At 46.2% G+C, this 21,524-nt stretch overlaps 1 long non-coding RNA gene across 1 annotated transcript in view; it reads left to right on the plus strand.

Moving 5' to 3' along the window:
- The first annotated feature begins 391 nt into the window (after positions 1-391).
- Positions 392-21,524, plus strand: part of LOC126639125 (uncharacterized) — a 186,666-nt gene continuing 165,533 nt past the window's right edge. The window contains exon 1 of the long non-coding RNA XR_007628754.1: positions 392-445. This is a non-coding gene — a long non-coding RNA (uncharacterized LOC126639125). The remainder of the gene's footprint in view (positions 446-21,524) is intronic.

Genomic DNA, 21,524 nt, shown 5'->3' on the forward strand with positions numbered 1-21,524 from the left:
TGCAAATCTGGACAAAAACAAAATGGTAATAAGGGTTGAATCCCTCACTGGTCAAAGCAGTGGGCAGCAACTGGTCTCTTTAACTCCCCCCACCCCCTCCTTCTCCCAAATCAGACCCCAAACAAGAGGAACTCTCCTCCTCTTTAACTTTATTTCCTTGATTAGCTCTAAAAAAATAATCACCCGAGAGGACTTCAGGGAAATTTTTTAGGGCCGTTTGAAAGGACAGGGCTCCTCTTCTGCAGGTGGTGAGGGGACGTGCCTCGCTGCGGGCAGGTAAGCACCGAGGGGCTTCTCTTTCTTAGCACGGGATTTCCGAGGCAGAAGCTGGGATGCAGCTCCGTAGGGCCCTTCCCATCGGCGCAGGCTGCACGTACGGATGCTCCGCAGAGACGCTCTTGCCTCCCTGCCTGCCCTCCCTCCAGATGTTGCATCATTTCGTGGGGTCAGTTCATTTTATAACACTGCTTGCAGCTTCCTCATCTCGGAGCCAATTAAACCCTCGCATTTGAAGGGGGGATGTGGGGGGAATTAATAATTACAGTGCTGTGCTTAAATACTGCTTGCCACTTGTTTAATGGGGATTCTGCAAAATATTGGTAAACGGCTCTGGAAAACCAAGGGCCATGGGAGGGGGTTCTGGCTGTGAACGGGCCCTGAATGCTGGGAAAGGGGGTGAGAGGGCTGGAGGCATCTGTGGCTGATGCTGTCCCCCACCATGGGTCCCCATGATTCCCTCCCTCCCCATTCCCACCCCTCCAGCTTTGCTTTCCCCTGCAAACCCCACTGCTCAGCCCAGCTGTGGATGTTCATTCTGGGTTGGGGAGGGAGCGCTCAGGGCTCCCCTCATCCCTCAGCAGAGCCCTCAACCTCTCAGGCCTGGCACCCCTGCCCTGCTCCCCGCTGCTTGTTTGAGGCACCCTGTGGCCATGCAGGGATCTGCCTCACAGAGCTGGAAAAGAGGAGCAAATGCCCCCACGGCACCGGTGGGTGCAGCCACAGCCCCTGTCCTACACATGCAGCACTGCCCGTGTGTTGGGGCAGCTTTGTAGCTCCATCTGTGTGGCTGTACTGAATGCACTGGGGTTTATTTATATATATAATATATAACATATAATATATAATGGGAGTGGCACATGTATCTGTATGCCCAGGCTGCGTGTGAGTTCATGCACCGTGTGTGCTGTGACGCCCTGCGTGCTCCACGTCCTCCCAGCCGTGTTTGTGCAACTTGCACCACTCACCCAGAGCCTGCAGTACAGATCTACTTTATGGAGATATTTCTCAGATCGTGCCTTTAAATTCCTACAGCTCCTGGGGGTTCTGAGCGGGGCTGGCTGAGCCGCTGTCCATCTGTCCAGATGCGTGTCCAGGACGTGTCTTGCCCTCAGAGGTGTTCGTAGCTGTGTTTCCCCATTTCATGTGTGAATTCTGGTGTTGTACTCTCGGCTTCCCCTGTAGAAGTTGAGCAGCAGTTTCAGCTGGGTCATTCCTGCACTCAGAAGTGGTGAAGGAGCAGGGGATGAGCCAGGGCTGAGCCAGAGGGCCCTGTTCCATGGGCTGGAACCTCCATCCAAACCCACACCCACTCCCTCAGGTATCTTCAACACCCTGTTTGGGGGAGCAGGCTGACATTAGGGAGTGCCCCCAGGTAGGCTATGGGAAGCCCTTTTGCTTATACAAAAAAAGGGAAACACACTGCATTTCTGATTTTTATTTAGGTTTTTTTTTGTGTCTAGGAAATATATTTATCCTGAGCCATTCCTAGGAATGTGCTCCAGACCGTGAAGGCTCTGGAGAGATTGTTTTACTCTAAGGAATGGGTGAAAAACATTATTGGCATTGTGAGTTTATCCCCCTCACTCACTGAATCAGTCCATCTCACTAGTAAAGGTCCCAGTAGAGGGGACAGGCACCTTCCTGTGCCTGATGCCACTCACCAAACAACTGCTGAGGGGACAAATACCCATTTGTGCTTTACTGGGCATCACTGTCATCCCCCTTTCCACGTTCTGTATTTACCAGAAGTGCTTTGAGAAGCAAAATACGTCTCCCACCCATCACAAGTTTCACCCCTTCCTTAAATATTTGCCCAAAACATACAAGACCCTAATGGAGGCAGGAGCCTGTCTGATCCAGGGGAGTTTCCCAAACACATCCAGCTCTTGTGAGCAGCCCAGCAGGATCCGTGCTGGCTCCCGGCGCTGCTCTGAGCCACTGCAGCAGCTCCTGAGCTGCAGCATCCTGTGCTGGGGCCACGGTGGGGAAAAACCACTGCAGATACCTGCAGATACCACCCTGGCAGGCATCTCTGCCTTGAGTTCCTCTGTGACAGGCATGACAATCCCCAAAATGAAGGCACCTCAGAGTTGATGGTGATGGGGTAAAACTCCTGTATCTTTGCTGCTGCAGCGTCACCTCAGTGTTTCCTCCAGCGGAGTTTTAGGGGGGCAGAACGTACGTTTAGTGTGCATTGAGCTGATGCTTTGTTGATATCTCAAACCATCAGCCCTGTCTGTTTGGGATTCTGGGTAGAGGTTTCTGTCTGGGGGCTTGGTTGTGCTAAGTTGGATGCTGTTGTTTCTAGAGGGAAAAGTGTGTATGTAAACACAAGCTCTGGTGGTGCAGGCAGGGCGGTGGGACACTGGGTGATACATGAGCCTGGGGGTTTGTCCCTCCTCCCCCCCGTGAAATGCGCTGATAATCTCACTTTAATGCTGAGATTTAAGGTGGGGGAATAATGCAAAATAATTCTTTGCACGGGGAGAGTTTGTATAATGGGAAATGCAAACTCCAGTATTCCTCGTTCAGACAAAACAAGACCATATTTAACAATGCCTTGTTAAAAATAAAGAGGATATCTATTAATGTAATAACTAAATTGCTATTATAGGCATCAAAGCACCCTGATGCTTTGAGGTAACTTTATTTCCATCAGTCTTTTTAAAGAGCGCAACATTAAAAAAAAAATAAAATTCTCCACCATCCCGCCTCACCCAAACGCTGCCATTTTACTCATTAATTTTGTAATTAATCAGTTAAGAAGTTCTGACTTATTGGATTAAAGGGACGGGAAAATGCAATTCCGCCCAGCCTCATTTTAATAGGCGATTGTGAAATTGCTCTTTTGAGTCTCCAGCCTCAGCTCCGCGCCGGGGTGAGGGGGCGGCTGCCGCGGGAGCCCCGGGGCCGGGGGGACCCTCGGGGGGACCGGGTGCTGCGCCCCCCTCTCCCTGCTCCGGGGATGCCTCGGGGTGAGCAGAGGGAAGGTGTTTTCTCCCCTTTGCAGCTGGGGAACAGCAGTCCGGGGAGGGGGAAACAAGGGGGTCTTCTGTCCCCGCGGTTCCCCCTCGCCACCCCTCCCAGTCCCACGCGACCGGCTCCGGGATGTCTCTGCCACCCCTCTCCGACACGGACACGGCCCTTGTCCCAAAGTACAGGGACAGAGACACTATTCACTGTCCGGCCTGTCTCTGCTCTTTCTGCTCTGTCTGTTCCTGCCCTGCCTATTCCCGCCTGTCCTTCCCTGCCCTTGCTCTGCACATTTCTGCCCTGCCTGTCCCTGCCCTGTCCTTGCTCTGCCTGTCCCTGTCCTGCCTGTTTCTGTCCTTGTCCTGCCTGTCCCTGCCTTGTTTGCTGCTGCCCTGGCTGTCCCAGCCTACACCGGCCCCTGCCCTGCTCCTGTCCCCTCCCCAGCCCCCAAATATCCTCTCCAGCTACAATCCTGTGCCCTCTCTGGTCCCCGGGGCAGTGGGGACAGCAGAAGGTGGATTTGGAAGGAGATCGGGTGCAGTTTGGGGTGGATAAACCGCAGAGCCCACCCAGCCATGGAGCATTTCGGGGAAGGAGGTGTCCTTCAAGGGGATCTGGCCTTTCCCCATCATCCATCCATCGAAGGGCACTTGGGCGTTTGCACGCCAGAGGCTTTTTCCTCTGAGTGGAACTGGCTGATGTGCCCTCAGAGTCACAGCCCTGGGTGTCACAGCCCGGTGACCCGCTCCGAGCTCTCTCCTCCCGAGCGCTCCGGGGCTGTCGGTTGTCGAAGGGAACGCAGCAGCCTCGGCTGCGGCCGCTCCCGGGTGAGTCCCTGCACAGCCCGAGCGCCGGGCAGAGGCAGGAGACAAGCGAAAAGAGCCAAGGATTTTTTTATTATTATTATTTTCCCCCCCCCACAATATACACTTTGCAATTAGACACGTCCAATGGATTATTTCTCTACCTCTGCCTTTGATCTTTTCAAAACCAGGCAGCTTTATAAATACCATTCCCTCTGTTTTCAGCCATTTTGCAGTTCTTGTACAATTAATGTGCCACAGTGATCCACTTCTTTTCCTCCTCTTCTTCCAGTTCTTTCCAGAACAAACAGGCACTCCTGTCCACCCTGCCCCAGTGAGGTTTACTAGAATAAAAAAAATACATATTTTGATGAAATTATGGTCAAAGTGTAACCCCAGTGCTCAAAAACTACTACACAAGATCCGTTAGCACCATTGATATGTAAACCCCACAAAACTTGCATTCAGAAATGGATGCTTTAAGCTAAATATTTAGTAAAGATTATTTTTCTAGCAGTGCAGCAAATCTCTGGAGTTTCTGCATCCGTTTTACACTTAAAAGAATTTGGTGCAAATGTAATCAGCACATTAAAGTGCATTGTAGGACAGGGATCAGGGAGGAAGTCGGTCCTACCTGTCTCCATGCCATCTACCAGGTGGCCTTGGAACAGTTCATTCATGTGCAATTCTGTGTTTGGATATTTTAATTATTACTATTGTTATTATTATTATTATCCCCTCTTTTCCCATTTTCATTGCCAAAATTCGCAGCCTCTCCCAAGGTACTCAGAGAAAATCTTCAGGGTAAGAGCACTTTCCTTGGCTTTGCTGCTAGAGATATAGCCCAGTGTCTCGAGAGCTGGACATGGTAGGGGATGGTGGGGAGATGGGTGGGGATCCACACCAGGCTCTCCTGGCCCGAGGGAAATTCTGCTTCTCATTTGGTGGAGGTAGCAAAAAGCAAAGGCAAGAGTTTTTCTAGGAGAGGAGATGGGGTGGGGTGTTTGGAGGTATTGAGTGGTTTCTGTCCAAGCCACTCTTTCCTTACATAAAAGTAAACCACAGTAAATGCTGTCCCTTCTCTTGCTCTGCACACAGACATGACAGGAAGGGAGAGCTGGGGAGGTGGCCATGGCAGGGAGCCCTTATAGGATCTGCCTGTGGAGATGTCAGGTCCAGGCTCAGCTCAGTGCCAGCAGGGAAAGATTAGTTGAATGTCACCCTCTTTGGCAGTCAAACCTTTCTTTATCACTTCCAGCCCTGCCTCTTACTCTGCTGGTTTTCTCCCACTGTGTCTCCCTGCCCATCTATGCCCTGCCTGTCCCCCTAAAGCATCTCTCTATTCTCCCTCGAAAAGAGACAAGCAGAGATCTTGTCTTGCCTCTTTCTCTTCTTGTTCTCTCTTCCCCTTGCATTGGTTCTCTGCTCCTCTTTTACTTCATTCTGGCAGTCCTTGTCCTCTCTCCCTCTGCAAACCCTTTCCATGAGCAAGCTACTCTCAGTGAGCATAGAGGTGAAAATCCAGCTGGAGACCATAAAATCCACTGGCTTGGTTCTTTCTACCCCTGAAGATCTTTCCTCAGTGAGACACAAGAGAGACAGGCATCATAAAGGCATTTTCTCACTCAGCCTAAGCCATGATTTTTAAGTCCTCAGGACAGAGACTATTTCAAATGGTCTATTTCATATGGCATGTGTTTGTGCAGATTCAGCAAAAGGCAGGGACCACACTATTATTTTCCCAGTATTTCCACTTCCCTGACTCCTACAGTGCCACTGTTTCATCTTTACTAGAGACACATACATTTTTACATCCCTCTTTTTCTTCCCATGCGTCTGTCTGGCTTGCTCTTCGGGGCTTATAGTTTAAGACATATTGTTTATTATTTATAGTATTAATAACAGGTATCATCCTGACACAGCAATTAAATAATTAGAGAACTCATTCTGGTTTGGTCAGCCAGAATGCCCCATATGGCAGGAATATACCTTATAACGAAGAGCTAAGCATGTACATAGCTGGGCACTAAGCATTGGGTTTAGCTTCCCATAAACTTAAATATGTGCATTTCTTACCCAGTCGGATCCTCCATAGACCCATAAAGCAAGCAGCACAGTGATCTGCTCTTAAGATGCTCTAAGAGCTTGGAGAAATTTGTTAAGAGTGCTACTTCTGTAGCCACTTGTTACCATGAATTGGTGATGAGATTCATTGTTTGCCTTTATATCCACTTCTCAGGGCTTTCCCAAGCCTGGTGTAGCCTCTCGTTGGAAACAGAGGCCATCCATTTGTGATACTGTTTTTTGTGAGATAGTGCCTGAAAGGATCGTAACCCTCACTCTCTGACAGCTGATCCATTGCAAAATGGTCCTCCTGCCACCCTCATCCACCCCCTCACCTGCCCAAAAGTCACCGTAACTGGGGCAGATGCCTGGGCCAACACACACCCCAGATGGTGCAGCACATGGATGTTAAACTCGGGAAGTAGTGGAGCCCAGCCTGCCTGAGAAAGCATCTCCCCACTCATCCATCCTTCACTGACTCCCCACTCGGCAGCAGATGTGATTTCATTATGGCACAAGGAGTTCCCAAGGCTCAGGGAGGCTGGCGGCGGCAGAGACCCTTCGCTGCATTGAATCACAGCCATTTGCAAATGCCAACTGGATTTTTCTCCCCCTCAAATCAAGAAGAGAGGCTGAAGATTGTGAGAAGAAAGCCAAAGATGTGGAGGGTCTGAAGGGTGTTTTCCATGCCTGAAGGTCTGCGTTAGGTTTAGCTGGGACACGCAAAGCTCTGAATTCCTGCACCCTCACCGCCCTTCTGATGAAGGGAGATGAGCTGAATTTTCAGCCTCTTCAGTTTGCTCCTTTCCCATGACGTGACAGTTCTAGTCCAGCAGAAAATTCATTATTTTGTGTCCTGATTTCATTCTTGGACTTTTTCTTCCCATCAGATTCTGTTTTCTCTGCATGTGTGATAATTCGCTTGCATATTAGCAGAGCCAAATCCTGCGTAGTGCAGAGCTGACCATGGCCATCACTCAGGAACCCTCAGAGTGAGGGGCTCAACGCAGGCACCGCTGAAAACAATATTAATAACTCCCTTTCACCTTGCTGCCACTTAGCTGAGATCATAGTTAGAGCCAACCTAAGGGTGAGATTAAAAACCTCACGTAAGTAAACGAAGATACCAATGAAGTCTGCAGAGCTTCTGCAAATCGGGGACAAAAGGTGACACCTGGGCCACTCCGATATCTCTGGGGTGTTTGATCCAAAGTCTGAAAGCTCCCAGACAAGCCACAAATGGAAAAGTGATGGTTATCCATACTTTAAACATCTTTTTCTGTCTTGGTGATATAAACCTTTAAAAGATTAAAAAATAAGTGATTCACTGGAGTCAGATTAAATAGTAAAAGGAAAGAGAAATTCACTCACAAAAAGGTGATTTCCCCCCCCCCCCCCTTCACTTTTGTTCTCCACTCTGTGTCTGAAGGACAAAGTTTACCCAGACTCCAAAGTTTAGTAAAACTTGACTTAGCTCTATGGAAGCCTAAAAATGTCAACTACACCTTCGTTTTTTAAAAAAGGGAAAACGTTATTTTGTTGTGTGTGATTTCAACAACTCTAATTTCTACACTTGAATACGCAACCCCAAATTTCAGTGAGGTGTCTGTTCCCAGAAAAGATCAAGACTTGAATATTTTTCAGAATTCTTCTGCAGGAATCTGTATGACCTCGTCAAACAGTTTTATAAGCCAGTGCTGGGAAAATGAAAACAAACTGTTGATGGCCTAGAACATGTATATAGAGAGAATCAGATAATACAGCTACAAGGTCATAAATACTTGGAATATTAAAATTAATAGCAGAGCTCTCAAGTTAATGAAAAGCCAGTCAGGCCAATAAGCATCTAAAAGAATGCATATGAACAAACATCCATCGGAGTTCATCGAAGGAAGGCTGTTTGCAGTTTTACCAGATTTTAGGGCCAGTTCCTGTTGGAGTGGGCAGTAAACAAGTGGATCAGATGGTTGTGGCACTGGCTGAGTCCAGCAACTGGTATCACTGGCCAAAGGCTGAGCATCCATGAAAAGCCAGAGATGCCGAACTCTCCTGCGGATCCAGCGTGTGTGTGGCTCTATTCAGACACCTGACAGCCTATGCACAGCCTCAGCTAATGGGTTGCATACAAAGGAGATATGAATATATGACAAAAGGGAGTCCAGCTCCAACCCTGAAGGCAGAGCTTGAAATCTCCTCTGCACAGTTAATATCCAGCGCTGGCCTAGGGGCTGGAACCTCTCTGCACAGAGTAAGTCTGAGTCTCTGGATTCAAGTAATAGCAGGTCAGTCAAGAATATCTCTCATCCCTGCTTTTATTTCTCTCCAGCCTCTCTGTGCATGTGTTTTTTATTCAACAAGAAAGCTCATGCCCAAATTCAGTATTCACCTCTGTGATGTGATGTCCACCTTGGCCACTCTGGGATCCATCTAGGGATGATCCGTGAGTCCCCCAGAGCACTGAATTTCACCCCCAGTACATGTGGGGAAGGGAAGAAGGCTGCAGTTTGCATTTTAAATCCTGAAAACATATTTTGAGGGCTCTGCTGCTGTCTGTTCTCTACTTTCTGAGAAAAATTCAGCTAAGGGAAGATTTTGGTAGAAACCCAAAACTGACATTCGCCTGCCTTTTCCAGGTAATGCATATGCATGCATGCAAAACTCAGGCATTGGTTGTTTCTGCCTCAGGATTAAAAGCTATGGCATGCACAGAAATAGAAGCCCATCTTTACAAAATTGCTTTTAAAAATTCCATATGCCAGTTGCATACTCTGCAAAGATGGAGAGCTTGAATAGTGGTATGGAGATGGAGCTGCCAGCCAGGAGCATGAGCAGTAAGCTCAGCTTTTCTGCAGGTCTGTTCTTTGTCTTTGGGTCATTTTTCCTTCCCCAGCCTGCTTTTCCATCTCTGAAATGGAAAAGGATAATGTGAAGTGTTTATTTGTGTCCCAGAATAGTCCTCAGCAGCAACACTTCGTTTGTGATCGTGAGATTGACCCCACATTTAACAAAATAACCTGAATTCCTATGAATGGACCTTTATGTTTGGCATGTACAAGAAATACAGGGGTGGCTCTGAAAGCTGCTGCTTAAAACCCAGTGGGTTTTAAAGGGGTAAATGGCACATGAGAGTACCAGGAGTTGTGTCAGATGATTTGTAGGAAATACAGAAAAAAAAAGTGAGGTTATTTTGGAAGAGAAATAAAAGTGCCCCAAAGCCCTCTGCAATTCAGCCCAAAGGCAGCCCTGGCTTTGGCTGTTGTTAGGAAAACAGCAAACCAAGTCCTGGTTGTTCTCCATCCCACTCTGAATGACTTCTGGGTAGAATAAATCTTTCCTGCTTTTAAAATAAATGAGAGAGCTTCACAATGCCAGGGCCATTTAAATTTACAGTGAAATAACGCCAGGAAATGATTCGGCCTCCAATTTGTATTCCCAGTGTTTTCCTCCAGCTGAGGAACACAAAGTTACGCTTTGCCTCGTGGCTTGGGGTGAGTGTCCAGCCCCGTGCCCCGCGAAGCTGATTTGAATGTAAAAGCAGAGAGCGAAGGAGCGGTCCGGAGCAGGGAATGGCACCTCGCTTTCCCGGGAAGCTGCGAAGGGAATGTCCTCACCGAGGTCGGACCCTGCGAGGGGTTTGTCCCTTCCCCTGGGCGCTGGATGGGGGAGCAGGGATGGGCGGCTGCTCCCATCTGCCTCCCCCGACGCTTTGTTTACCACAAAAGATGAACCTTCCCGGGAATGCTGCGAGCAGTGCTACGGAGCAGGGAGGATTCAGCAGCTGAAAGGTTTATGATTTTTATCAAACGCAATTGAAAAAAAAAAAAAAACAACGACAAACAAATCCAACCAAACAAGAAACAAGATCCCCGCCTGAACTAAACAAGCCACAGGAACCTTGCAGATAAAACACGAAATCATTTAGGTTGAATTTACAGTCAGGAGATTGGAAATAGTGGAATGGTTTTCTCTTGCCCTTCCCCGAGTGGTGTTGCAGTGTTTTGGAATATGCATTTTCCCTTTTTCCTGGCTTCTATCACAGAAAGGATTTCTTTGGGTTTGTTTCAGAAGGTCTGGGAATTGCCATTTTCTTTCCCTTCAAAGCTCCTATTGGAAATGTCAGGACCCTTCCTGTCAATTTTCCTGGCCATTCATTAATCCATTTGATTCAGTTTTGTTTGAAGGAAAACTGAGGTGTTCCCTCCTTATTTCTAGCAAAATTCTCCAGCCTGCTTTTGTAGCTGCTACAGCTTTATTTTTGAAAACTCGGCTTTTAATCTGAGAAAGCATTTTGAAGCAGCATGTTTTTAGCATGGAGATTTGCATTTGCTTTAAATTAGCTTTAAATGTGTTTGTGTGAGCCTTCTCATGGAAGTTTTCTATTTCCCAGAACTTTCATGATGTTTAAAGCCAATCAAAGGAGACGGTCTTAAGGAAGGGCGACAGAGAATAAATACCCTCTGTAGAAACAATTTGAAACAAGTTTAGTCTTTTTCAAAAGATTTCAGCTTTCTGAGATCTGGGTTGGAGCCTCCTTCTCCTGTGATTAACTGGGGCATCACTGTTGTCTCGATGGAAATATGAACTAGTGCCTTGTTGTTAAAATCTTTTGAAGTGAGTTTGGAGGATGAATGCCCAGACTCAAATTGCTAATGTGGGGCTGCACAATCCTGGAAAAAAATTAAAACTTGTGCTAGCAGGCAGCTAAGAGAGGGACTGCCTGCTCAGGATGGTCTTGGAGCAGAGATATGTGACTGGTACAGAAATGTGACCGCCTGTAAATCGAGCATGAGGTTATGATATTTTTTGCAATATTTATGTTTTCAGATTTGGAGAGCAAAAAAATAATGGTTTGAAGTTTTTGTGTCAATTGTGACCAGACTTAGAGATCCCCCAGGTTCCAGCAGGGTATGGTCTTATCCTTTGGGTAGATAAAATGGTAAATATAAAAGAGTGGCTAAGGAAGTGAAATGCACAAAATGAAAATGCAGATAAAACGTATTTTTCACTCTTTTCCCTCTCTCCTTCCTTGCTTTGGGATGGTTTGTATTTTATTTATGGATGTTGTACCAAACAGCCTCCTTTTTTTCCTCTAACAAAAAAACCAAACCAAACCAAACCAAAAAAATAACACCCCTAAAAGTCCACCAAAAAAATGAAACAGAAATTAGAGCTGATTTCAGCTAAGAAATCAACGTTTGAAAACTCAGCTGAACTTGCCCATTTCCCCTCCTGTCATTATTCTGCATAAGCTGGATCCATTTTCCCCCACTGCAATCAGCTGTGAAAGAGAACTTCCATCGATTTCAGTAGGAACAAGCTAGAACACGCTAGATTTAAATATTTGAATCCTCAGCTGTGCTACCCAGGCATGTCAATCTGTCTTAATACTTTATTTCAGGTTATTATATTAACAAAATTCAATGATATGCTATAACAAAATTGCATTACATGCTCTCTCTGTGTTTTGAGCTATCATACTCCATAAGCACTGGCATTCCTCCTCTGTGTGTGTGACTGTATGTGAGCTCTGCCTCTAAATACACTTTGAATATGTTACATTTTTAATTCTTCAAGGAAAAAAAATCCTGGAACAACAACCAACCAAACACACACATTTCTTAGATTGTGAAAACAGATTCTCTCGTGTTTGTGTCTCAAATCACCCAGAGAAAGAGCAAAAGCTCTGGGGTTGGATATAGGCTGTCAGACATCACAGCGAACACCACTAAGGGATCCTTCAGCCAAAAGAGAATCCAAATTAGTGACCTATATTGGGGATAAACTGGTCGTGCACCACAAACATGATTCTGCAATTGAAACCTTCCCTGGTACAAACACAATTGCTGCACAGTGTGTGCGTCGAGGCATACAAAGGAAAACAACTTCACTGGGAGAGTTAACTTTTTAAATCTAGTTCTGATGAAATGTGGGAAATACAAGCTGGAAGGTGCAGGGCAGCGTCAGGTCTTTACAGCCCTGAGATGCAGGCTCGGATGTTCGGCTGCAGGGGAGGGGAAGCAAGCAAGGGAACAAATACAAACCAGATCCAAATGTGAAGCTTAGTCTCTCCATTATTTAGAGACAGAGAGTCCATTCTGCGTGCCAGCCTCTCCCGGTGTTAGATACGTACCCCAGCTCAGAAATCCTCGTTTTCTAAACTTGGGCTAATTCTGCAGAGCGTGTTTTTGTTTTGGGTGCAGCTTGCCCCGGGCTTTGCTCGCCTCTGCTGGGGTGAATTCCAGCACCGGTGGGGCTGCTCTGACATCAGGAGCCTTTGCTGAGTCAGGTTGAGCTGCCGCCCCAACCTCGCAGCTCCGCATCTGCTGGGAAAGGGGGGAAAAAGTGCATTTTTAACTGTTTAATGCGCGAGGTTCAGCCTGCAGCGAGCGGCCGCGCTGCGATGGAGCCAGCACTGCCTGCGCCGGGGCTGCGTCCCCGAGCTGGGGACGGTCACTCAGAGCTGCCTCTCTGAGGCTTTCTTCTCCAACAGACCATTTAACCCTTTCAGCTTTCTGACAGCTGAATAAATAGGCAAATGAAGCAGGGCTTAATCTAGTGTCCACCCCCTCCAAAGGCCCTGCACTAAAGAACTTAAAGAACTAATTGCTTCTGTAGTGCTATTGCTGCCCTGCGACGGCTGAAAGCCTCCTGGAGGTTTGCCTTCGGTCTGTGCTCTCCGTGCCAGTCTGATTTTGTTAGAATTTACTATATTTCCATATTAAAACAGCCAGGCCGGAGGGGGGGAGAAAAAATGGAAGAAGAAAAGGAAAAGAAAAAGAGAGACTCATTAAAACTGCATCATGTCACCCGGCTGAACTTCCCATCCCTCCACTTCCCCGCTCAATCAGCAGCAAGGATAACAATTAGATGTGATAGCTATTCCTAATAGGCAGCAGTTAGCGCTCGCTGCTCCAGCTCTGGCTAGAGCAGGAGAACCCTGGATCATCCCCTGCGAGTTTACAGCTGATGAGGCTCCGACTGCCAAATAAACCTCTCCCGAGCAGGGCAGGAACCGTAGGGCTTTACCCCCTCCATCTTCCTGGCTCTGGATTCTCTTCCTGCTCAGCACAGCAGCATCACCGAGGCACAGCCCATCCCGAGGCCGGGCTGCAGCTCCCAATCCTGCCCCTGGAGCCCAGGGACCCCCGGCCAGGGCGGCAGCGGCGCTCAGCGTCACTCAGCCAGAAAATTTGGTATTAGGAGTGGGAGAAAAGGTCACCTTGGAGGATCACAGATAGAGAGTTAAAAAGAAAGGGGTTGGGAGTGGGAGAGAGGGGGTGGGAGGATGTGTGGGGAGGCTGAGGAGGGAAGGGGGGAAGGGGATGTAGGATTTCTAAGCAGGCCTGACCCGGGAGGATAAAATATCCTGTTTTCATTGGTTCAAATGAACCATTAGGGAGAGAGTAATTTGTTGACCTTTTTGCTGCCTTATCATGAGATGAACAGCCTTAACATGGACTTCACGTCTGCCTTAACCCCACCGTAAATCATAGAAGAATCGATTTTTTCTTTCTCCTTCTTTCCCCCCCCCACCCCAAAAAATATATAAATAAATAACAACAACCAGGAAACCAGCCTGTATTTTGAGATGATTTAGCAAAGCAAGGCCAGGTGGATATGTGTGCTGGTTAGGCTCTGGGGATGGCGTCACCTGGTTTCTTGTTTGTTTTTGTTCTCTTTTGGGTAAGCAAGTGGGAACCAGGGTTGTGGAAAGGCTCTGTTTCCTTTGGGAATTCAAACTGGAGGACGGTGATTTTCCTCTTATTTCCATCAGCCTGGCTTGGCAGTAGTTCCAGTGAAGTCAGTTTACACTCTCCTACAGCCAGTCTCCTTCCCCAGCTCCTGCAGATAGTCTGGCATGATTTTGGCCTAAGAGAGGCAGGACCGACATGAGGGTTTGGTTGAAATGACAGTTTTAGAGTTCACTGTGGACCTTCCATGCAAGGTTGCCATCTGTGCAAGGAAATGGAGCTCGCAGAGTTTGGAATATGTCAGCTTGCTGGGGGTGTACCCAGAGGCTGCTCGTCGCTGAGCCCAAACCAGGCTCAGATCCTGTGTGGGATTGACTTTCCTTGCTTTTCATTCTGAACCTTGATTTTCAAGCTCTGGAGGCTTCAGGACAGTTCGAACACCAACAACAGATACCCCCAATATATTAAAGCAGAACCAAACATTTCTAAAAAGCATTGGGAGTTGTCTGATTTGGCATAGGAAGAGCCCACCTGAAAGCTTGCCCTGTGTGCAGGATGGTTTTGGATTAGCAGTCCTAAGGTATCCTGTGTTTGCTGTGAAGTAGCTGCTGAGGATCAGACTGGATCCTGCCAGACAATTCCTGCCCTTGAGGAGATTCAGACTCACCTGCAGCTCCTCAGCCAGAGCTCCTGTCCAGCTGAGCCAATTCAGTGGTTCCAATCTGTCCGTAGTGTTTTGCACAACTCCACTCGTGATATTTTGTTGTCTCTCCCTGGCACAGCAGGCAAAAAATTCCACTTTCACACTGAAAAAAATTGACCAACTCCAAATAGAAAATTACTTGAAATTGCAGGTTAGCCAGGATTCTTTGCTTTGTGACGCAGGTATGTTTAGTGCTTCCATTGAGTCTCCCATTGTAGGAAATTTAGATATGGAGCAGAAGCATCTGGCCTTCAAAGAACTCTGAAATTGCCATGGGATGTTATGATAATGCTGCTTTTATGTGACTGATCTTTTCCATTTGTCCTTTGCTCTCTAGGTAACAGCTTGGAAAATGTCACCTTTTCGTAGGTAAAGAGAATGCTGTTCTGTGTAGGGTTTGTGATACCAACTTTTATTATAATCATTCCACTACATGAGATGCAGATCTTCGAGCAGCCAGCAAATTCTTGTCAAATGAACCCAAATCAGGAAGGTCAAATGTTCTCATGGAGAATGCGAGATAAGGGTGACTTCTGTGCCTGTTCTTGAATACGGCATCTTCTTTGATTGTTCAGAAAGATATTTAAAATTACTTCTAGCAGCAGGCTGGGTAACAATATACCCGTGTGTGCCAGGCTAAAAATAACCCTTGGAACTGCATTTGTACTACACTGTGAAGTATGTGATTGCTGGGAGAGATTTCAGAACTTACTTTCTTTTTCGCTTTCCGTCTTACATTAATTACACTTTCCATGCGTATCTTTAGCATGTTGGATGTCAGAATTTCTCCCTCAGTTGCATGATCACCTTGGGTTTTGGAAGGTGTTGTTAGATTTTCAGTGGTAGCATAGCTATTAGGAAGGAGGATTTAATTACACTGAGAGCTTAAAGAAGTTACTGTTAAAATAAATTCTAATGCAGAGAACAAACACATAACAATAGTGTTTTGTAAAACCCCATAGCAATGGCATAGGTCCTGTAGTTTAACCAAAAATCAATGAAAAATCAATTACAGAGCTCTATTTTAAGGCTTTTCCTATGCAGTGCTTGCAAAGTAAACTTTCCAACATGCTCTTATATGAGAGTAAAAAAGTATTAATAAATTCAGCTTCTAAACCAAAATAGAAAGTGAATGAAATGTGTGTTTAAAGTAAACAACAACAAACAAACAAACAAACCAACAATAAAGAAATTGCAGAGGAACTTAAGGGGGGGAAATCCCTTCTGAAAAGCTTTCTTTTCTGTTTTTAATTTATTTATTTGTTTAGAGCTGATAAAATCCTTGTATTAAGCTCTGAAGTAAGAGAGTGTTTGTGTGTGTGGTGGGGAAGGAGCAGGGGCTGGAGGGCTCCCTGATGACTTTGACCATCTCTATGATGATGTTTGATCTTCATCCCCATTCACACCCAGCTCCAAGCTCAGCTCATGTCTTCACTCTTCGCAGAGAATTCTCTGGGGTGGAAATTTGGGCTTTCCAAGTACCTTCCTAGGGCCTTTCATCCTTCTTCATGCAGTCCCAGTACACCAGGACTCCTGCTAAGGCACAGGGACATCCAGAGCTCAAGATATTGCCGTGGTAAAAGCCACCAACATTTCCAGGAATGTGTAGGTTGTAGGATCAAGGCTCTGGACATTTCTCCTCGTGGTGCAGATGAAATAGGAGGGACTCTGGATCTGTGCAAACATGGGGTATGATGGGGATGAGAACCTGTATGTCCCAAGTCCCAGGGTATTTTGTATCCCATCCCACTTGGTTGCTGTCCATGAAGCACAGACATCCCAAAAGAAATCAGGATGGAAGCTTTTGTAAAGATGCAGCTAAAGCTCTGAGGAAGCTGGGGCAGTTGGTGCCTTTGAAAGTTCTCCAGGCAGCATAATCCCCCCACATTTGTGTCTGTGTGCCTGCTGTCTACTCTTAACCCTCAGTGAGTGCACAAAGGTACTTCCTGTTGTGGGGGCAGTTTTTTTGCCTTTGTTCCCCCTGTATTTCTTAAACAAAATCTCAGTAACATGCCCATATAGGGAGAATTTTCTTTCCAGAAGGTTGTGAAATTCACTGTTGAGAATTTTTATTAAGCACCTTGAAATTTGGGCAGTAAATACAGACTGTAGCAGCCAAAAGAGAGCAGGAGGCAGTGCTTATAGGGCCAACAGGGATCTCTGGGAGTGTCCAAGGCAGGGGATGAGGTGTTGCTGTCTGCATTTGATCCTCAGCAAACTGAGGCATAAACTGTGGTGGCACAGGGAGAAACCCTAAATTGGGATGAAGGAAGGACTGGGAAGTTGTGGAGGAACCTGAGGTGCTGCAGGCTCTGCCACAGCCCCAAGCACTGCAGATGATCCATGATCCATGCCCAGCACCCACATCCACACAGCATCCACAATCCTTCCTGACAGGACTGCCTGGATCACAGGATCACCTTCCCTTCTGGACGTTAACAAATACCTGAAGCACAGCAGGTGGCTGCTCACACCTTTCTTCCTAAAACGGAGCTTAAAAAAAAAATGAATTCCAGATGTCACCAAAGAGGACAGTGAAGAGACTGGGACCCATCCACCCCCTTCCCAGTTTCCTGTATTTATCTGCCAGTGGAAAATGCTCAGAGGTGGCTGGCAGGAGCTATATTTCGATAACAAGAATGAAATGAACATGTGTACACAGTTGTTTTCCCTGACTGGGGTCTGTGTAGTTCTTCCGGAAGGTTAATAAATGGTATGCAAATCCTCTTAAATGGCCGTGTTTACACCAGAGCTTAGTGGCTCCAGCCATGTCCTCTACTTTTAACTCCCCAAGTTTTAGTGCAAAAAGAATTTGCTTCCCCACGCTCTTTAGAGCTCTCCCAGGTTTTGTCCGTGCTTTTGTTCAGCTATATCTGCTCTTGGGATCATAAAGGACATCGTCAGAGGAAACAAAAGAAAAAAAACAAAAGTTAAATTTGCCTTATTGAAAGAAAGAAAAAAAAAAGGAAAAAAAAAAAAAAAAAGAAAAAAAAAGAAGGAAAAAAAAAGATGTTTTGCTCAAAGACAGGAGGCTACTGTAGTGCAAAATGAATGATTAATAAGGATAAGAAAAACCTAGTTCAACAGGGCAAATTCTCAATAACAGCTCGTTTGATCATTGGCAGATTAGCTGCAAATGCAAAGTGTCTGTGCAGCACTGTGTTAACTCATGCTGCAAAGTGTTGGCTATTCCTTTAATGACAGCATCACCTTTCATTGTGCATTTATTTTAAAAATCTCTCCTTAAACGTTGGAGTGTTTGGATTTCTTTTTTTTTTTTTTTTTTTTTTTTGGCTTCTCCTGCCCTCAATGAATTTTACAACACGGGAATATGCTGTGAGTTGTGTCACCTCTGCGAATATTGCCGGGCTGGAGTTGTGTCTTTGGGGCAGAATCAGATTTCATAAGGTACAGGCTCAGCTTTGGCAACCACTGCCTTCTCCCTTGATTTCATTTTCTGGCAGCATTGATGCTGTCCTTGCGTAATTGTCCTGATGAGAACCAAGTACACCATAACAAGTGCATTTATTTGTTGCCATGAGGAGAGTGGTACAGCTTGGAGAAGCACACTGATTCAAGATCTCCTCTTGAGCAGTATAATCATTGCAAACAGAGGATCTGATTCATGAAGGTGCTTTTTAAAAATGTAGTTATTGCTCTTGCTGAGTGCCCAAAGGATCATTTGTTGTTTACAGATTGCATTTATTATTTGAGTTCGTGGTGGACATAGCAGTCTCTTCCTAATGGGCAGTGGTGCTTTGAGGGAAGGTCTAAGAAGCTTTCTGAGGTGATTGTGTGTTTGCAGTTTCCAAACCAGGGGATAGAGTCAGTGTCACCACCCCTGGCCTCGTATTTTCAAGGCCAAACAAACCTTGGTCTCCCACTCCCTTTTTTCACAGAAGGGTCTGTTTCCTCACATCATCCATGTAGCCCTTCTCTGAGACTCCTTCAGCTTCAGTTTACCTGGTTTAAACCTGCACTGCCACATCTGGGTTAATGTGGGACATGAACAAAACTACTGGCATCAAAAAGCAGGAGGTTTTGGCCAAGTAAAGGGGCAGAATCAGTGCAGAACAGGCGAATGAATTAGTGCTAAAATTGATATAGGGAGTTGTGCTGGGCTGGGAAAGGATCTACCCGTAATTCACAGTTGCCCCTGTCAGCAAGTCCTGGTGCACAGGAACACCGTGGATGCTGCTTGTCACGTCTTTTGCGGGCTACTGCAGCCTCACGGTGTCTCTCCCCACGTGCTGTGATAACAGGATAAGCAAGAGGCAATTTTCCTGATAACACATAAATGTTTGGTTTCTGCTCAAATTCCTAGCCTAAAGAAAAACACCGTTTGAGAAAGACTGGGTGAGCAGCAGTGCAAATGCTGTAAATACCAGTCCACGGCCGTGTTAATAGCGATTCCATTCTGCATTAGAATTTTTGTTTATCATCATCCAGAGTTTCCAAACAGCAAGGATTGTTTAGCACTAAAGTGCACTTTTTAACCATGCTCCCTGTTCTTTCCCTCCTCAAACATGTCTGACCAGCTCTCTTGGCAGTCCCGCTTTCTGTCGCATTGTAATTCTGGAGATCACACTGCTGAAGAGATAGAAACAAAGTCCTGTGTATAGGAATTTGATCATTTGAGTTGGTTTTAAGCTCATTTCAATTAACTTGGTACACTGCTGGAGATAAGCTGCCCCTGCCTGGAGTCACCTTTACTGATAGTCAGTAAAGGATGTGAGATACATGAAGTTCACCGTGGATTCAAATTTGTCACCAATAACTCCACGGCGATGAGAGGCTGATAATGCACACTCTGTCATTATCTTTAGCACTTTATATATATATTTGGCTTCCGTGGCAGAAATGTTCTCGTGGCTGTTGTAAGTGAAGCATCACCTGTGTAACAGATTTTTCTGACGCTTCCACTTGCTTCTCAAATTCAGAGGAAGAGGTGTGAGCGCGACGGGCTCCGAAGGTGGTGGGAAGACTGAGGAAGACACGGGAGGATTGAGGTAGCTATCAGAAGGTCTTGTGCAGACTGGAAGTGTTTTGCATTCCCCTCGTTTGCAGGTGGGACTGTATCACAAAAATCTGCTGGTAGGTGCACAACAGCACTACTGCCCTGTGGGGGACAGAGCTTGTCAAAGCCTTAGGAGCAGCAGTGCATCATCTGTGGCCTCTGGTACCTGCAGAAACCTTTTCCTGGCAGCCACCTGGGGCTGAAGAGACATCAGCATAGGCAACTCCACAGAACTCAAACCCACTGTGAACAAGGGTGTCAGGAGGTTCACGGATGTGCTGTTTCCCAAAGCTCGTTTGCAAGTCCCAAATAAAAGGTTGAAGTGCCTTACAGCCCAGCACAGCCTGATTCCTGCTGTTTAAAACCATTCTGTGAGGAACCTCTGCTACAGCACGTGTTAACCAGGCACAGGCCCCCAAGCATTGGCAATTTTAGAGATGATCTCTATTTTAGAGATCAAAGCTCGTGACAGGATGCAATTATGTTTAGCAGAGACAGGTGATCAGGGACTGAAACTTTGCATAGGAAAGACGGGCTTGGCATAGGAAATTTGGAGCAATGCTGAGACTTCTTCTTTAGCTGTTGGTCATCAGAGAACGAGTAATATCATTAAGATATTAACTGAGTACCCAGAGAGGGAACGTTCCTATAGGTTGTTCAGCTGTACTGTGCACACTGAGCTCTTGTTAAATTTCCCACCTCATTAAGGACTTGTTAAAACCAAAAATATTTTACCAAACTGCCAGAATTTGGTGAATGTGAGATTAATTTTTTTTCCTGGCACAATATTTTTGCTTTTGTTTGTTTGTTTGTTTTATTTATTTGAAAGAGAGTATAAAAATCCAGGTATGTGCTGTTTGTTTCCCTTGGACTGGTGTTTGTTTCAGTAGAAGGTGGCACAGATATTTGGATTTTCTGGCTTTCAAAGGAGCAGTGATAAGCAGGGCTGTTTTGAGCAGGGAGCAAGGAGTGTTGCTGGGCTCTGGGAAAAGCAGCTTTGCTTTCCCTGCAGCTGATGTGCTCTCTCTGTGGGGAGTGTAGCCCAGCTGTACAGAAACCATGAAAAAATGCTATGGATGGTGCCACTGAGTTTTGATGTGTATGTTCTGATCTCCCCCATGAAGCACTTTCACTGTGCCCTCTTCTGTGCATGTTTTCTGTGTTTCTCTGACACCAGACCAATGCTATTAACCGTTGGGTTCTCTCTGGTGAGGGATGGGGAGAGCGATCAATAACCAATATGTATTTCATAAACACTCGGCCAAGGTCAGTAAAACAAACACAGGGACGGATGCACAGTACCCTCTTGCTAAGTCCATGTGTCTCTAGGGGATATTCATTGCTATTGGGGTGCAGGTGTTATTTCTGCTTCTCTGTTTTAATTCAGTTGGTCCCTGAAGAATCCTTATGGGCTTTGGAGACCTTCTGGCTGCACCTTTTATCAGCTAACACTATCCATCTGTGGCATGGTGCTGGCCTTTCCTGTGACCTATCTTCTGTGTGACCTTGGTTTTGCCCCACCACTAATCTGTAAGAGTCAGTTCTGGCCCCTCAACTATTTAACCCTTCAGTATTGTAGATCTGATTGTTCTTGCAGTGCAGTGGAAGTAGAAAACCAGCTGTACAAGCAGCTCCTGCTGCTACAGAGATGTCCATAACCAAGGGGGGGCAGGTGGACACATTAAACTAATGAGTTTTGCTGGAGCATTTGGGTCAGTCATTGCAAAGAGCCACTGGAGGTCACTGGAAACACTGGGTGGGATGTTGGGTGCCCTTACCTGGGGGGGACCACTCTGGTTGAGTGGTGCAGCCAAATTTATAAAGTCAGTAAGAGGAGCTGTTGCTTTTCTCTGATCTTTGAACCAGGAGGTCTGAGTGCTTATGAAGCCAGAAGGTCACAACTCCATCTTTAATTGTTTTCATCATAAACTGTTCTTTAGAGAAATTGTTTGTGGGACTAGTTCACTGGGCGTTGGAATTGCCAAAATATGGAT

Source organism: Myiozetetes cayanensis, unplaced genomic scaffold (assembly GCF_022539395.1).
Source record: "Myiozetetes cayanensis isolate MyiCay16 unplaced genomic scaffold, myiCay2020 scf19, whole genome shotgun sequence".
NCBI lineage: Eukaryota > Metazoa > Chordata > Aves > Passeriformes > Tyrannidae > Myiozetetes > Myiozetetes cayanensis.